The 2,422-nt window shown below is 41.7% G+C and overlaps 1 pseudogene; it reads right to left on the reverse strand.

Annotated features, from left to right (window-relative positions):
* Nucleotides 1-391: 391 nt before the first annotated feature.
* LOC117076570 lies at nt 392-1,563 on the reverse strand (annotated as a pseudogene).
* Nucleotides 1,564-2,422: the final 859 nt, after the last annotated feature.

Genomic DNA, 2,422 nt, shown 5'->3' on the forward strand with positions numbered 1-2,422 from the left:
ATGTTGAAGCTTTGGAACCCTCTCGCATTGCTTCTGGGGAATTTAAGATGGTGCAGCCATTTTTGGAAGCAAATAGACAGTTTCTCAAAAAGTTAAACATAAAACTACCAAGTGATCTATCTTCTGCTCCTAGGTATATATCCAAGAGAACTGAAAACAAATGTTCAAAGGAAATCTTATTTCAAAGCAGCATTATTCTTAATAGCTAAAAGCTATAAACAACCCAAATGTTCACCAACTGATGAATGGATGGGCAAAGTATGGAATGTCGATGCCATGTAATTTTATTTAGCCATAAAAAGAGTGAAAAAGTGATATGTAAATTATATCTTTTCGGAGCACAAATATTTTAATTGTCTAAAATGATATTTTCTTTAAGAGTTTTCTTCAATTCAAAGCTCACTTTTTCAAGTGTCACATCCGTCAACCTTTTAAGAGACATAAAAGTATGAGAAGATATCACCAGAAGCTACATAAACGTTTCAGCTAAAGGCAAAGAGAAAGTTAAGCGTGTTTTCACAAGGAAACCCAAAGAGGACAACCGGAAGGAAACAAGTTCAGCATGGTCATACCAACCTGGGTAAAAGAACTAGAGTGGAAACCCAAGCTGCCGAGAAGGCGGGAGAAGGAAAGAAAACTTGATTCAAACAGATCGCACAAGGAAACCCAGTACAAATCCTGGCTTTGACATTATCTCAGTAACCCTTATTTTTTGTCATAGGTGACTCTAATACTAGACCTATTGTTGCAAAACCAGTCCAAATCCTACCAGCTAAAAAGAAATCTCTCATTGACTTGTTGGGTAGGTGGTAACCATGTCCTCCCACACCAAGAGATCAGTTCTGCAAGAGGGCTCCATTGCATCTTGATGGTGCTGTTGGTAGGACGTCCAGTGATGTTCTGCTGCCTGAGATACAAGGTGGGAGGAGAGTGCACTTCATTTATTACTCAATCAACATGTTGGCCTTGAAGAAGCAACACAGGTAGAAAACCTTTCAGGTGGCTAGTCCAATGAAGCAGAACATTAAAGAGACACTGAAGTACAGAGCTCAAGTGTTTGTTGATTCATTGGTATCACACATCTCTCTTCTTCATGCAGCAAAAGCATTAACAATAGATTCTGAGAGGTCTTCTAGGCATTGCAGCTCCACCTATAATGGCTTAAGCTTCTGAACTTTTGTAATCTCCTTGTAATTTTTTTTTTTTTTGCCTCTACTCCATGCTTCATGTCTAGGATTATGAATTGATCAGGTATCTTCCCTGTTTCTTTACTCTCAAATCATACTTCAAACATGTCATAATCTTCCAGGGTAAAGGTGAATTTCCCTTTGGTTGCATCCTCTTTGGAGTAGAGAATGTGGCCAGCAGAATCTGTGATCCTGAGGTGGCTGTGCAGGCTACCAGCACCCCTGGACTGGTTGGAGATTTTGTACGCACCCATCACTAGCAGGTCCTTGTGGACCTCCTCACGGAGGCACTTTCAGGAGTTAATGAGCAGGTGGAAGGAAATGGCAAGGACCAAGCTGGGGTTGAGCAGAAACAAAAACAGCCATGCCAACATTGTTACTGAAAAAAAAAAAAGGAGTGAAGCGTGAAGAATTGATGTTTTCTGTGCCATAGATAAACCATAAAATATGTTACATGAAAGAAGCCAGACACAGAAGGCTGTATGTATAATTGCATTTACATGAAATGTCCAGCAAAGGCAAACCCATAGAGACAGAATGTAGATGAGAGCTTTCCAGAGGCTGGGGGATAGGGTGAATGAGGAGTGACTGCTAAGGGGCACAGATATTCTTTATGGGGTGATAAAATATTCTGAAATTAGAACAGTGGTATTAGATAGGAGTGATGGTTGCAAAACTCTGGATATACTCAAAATGACTGAATCACGAACATTTTTAAGGTGAATTTATGGTAAGTGAATTATACCCCAACAAAAAATATTCACAAGTAATAAGACACTCCAAATTTTAGATATGTACATGACCACCCATTTAGTGACCACATTTCCCAGCCTGTTTGTAATCAGCATGGTCACGTGATTAAGCTCGGGCCAATGAGACTCCAGGAGAAGTGATGAGCCCCAACAAGCTGTCGTCTCTGGAGTCCTCATTCTCCTTCCCCTGGGCTGGAAGGCAAACATGGAGGTGACCATTGTGCCACCAAGGGCACAACCCGAGGATGGCAGAGCAACAAGATGGAAGGATCTTCGGATACTGGGTCTCCAGATACTCTTGTGGAGAAGAGCTGCCCTGCCAGCCCTGGGCTGCTCCTCAGCAGACTGCTTCTCTAGGGGGGAATAAGCCAAAGCCATGAAGAGACTCATTTTTTCCCTCTCTTTCCTGCTTTGATATGTCCCTCCCTGAGGCGATGAGTACAGAAATGACCTGATGACCTGAATAGGGGAGGAGGTAAAAGA

Source organism: Trachypithecus francoisi, unplaced genomic scaffold (assembly GCF_009764315.1).
Source record: "Trachypithecus francoisi isolate TF-2019V2 unplaced genomic scaffold, Tfra_2.0 Lachesis_group0, whole genome shotgun sequence".
Taxonomy (NCBI): domain Eukaryota; kingdom Metazoa; phylum Chordata; class Mammalia; order Primates; family Cercopithecidae; genus Trachypithecus; species Trachypithecus francoisi.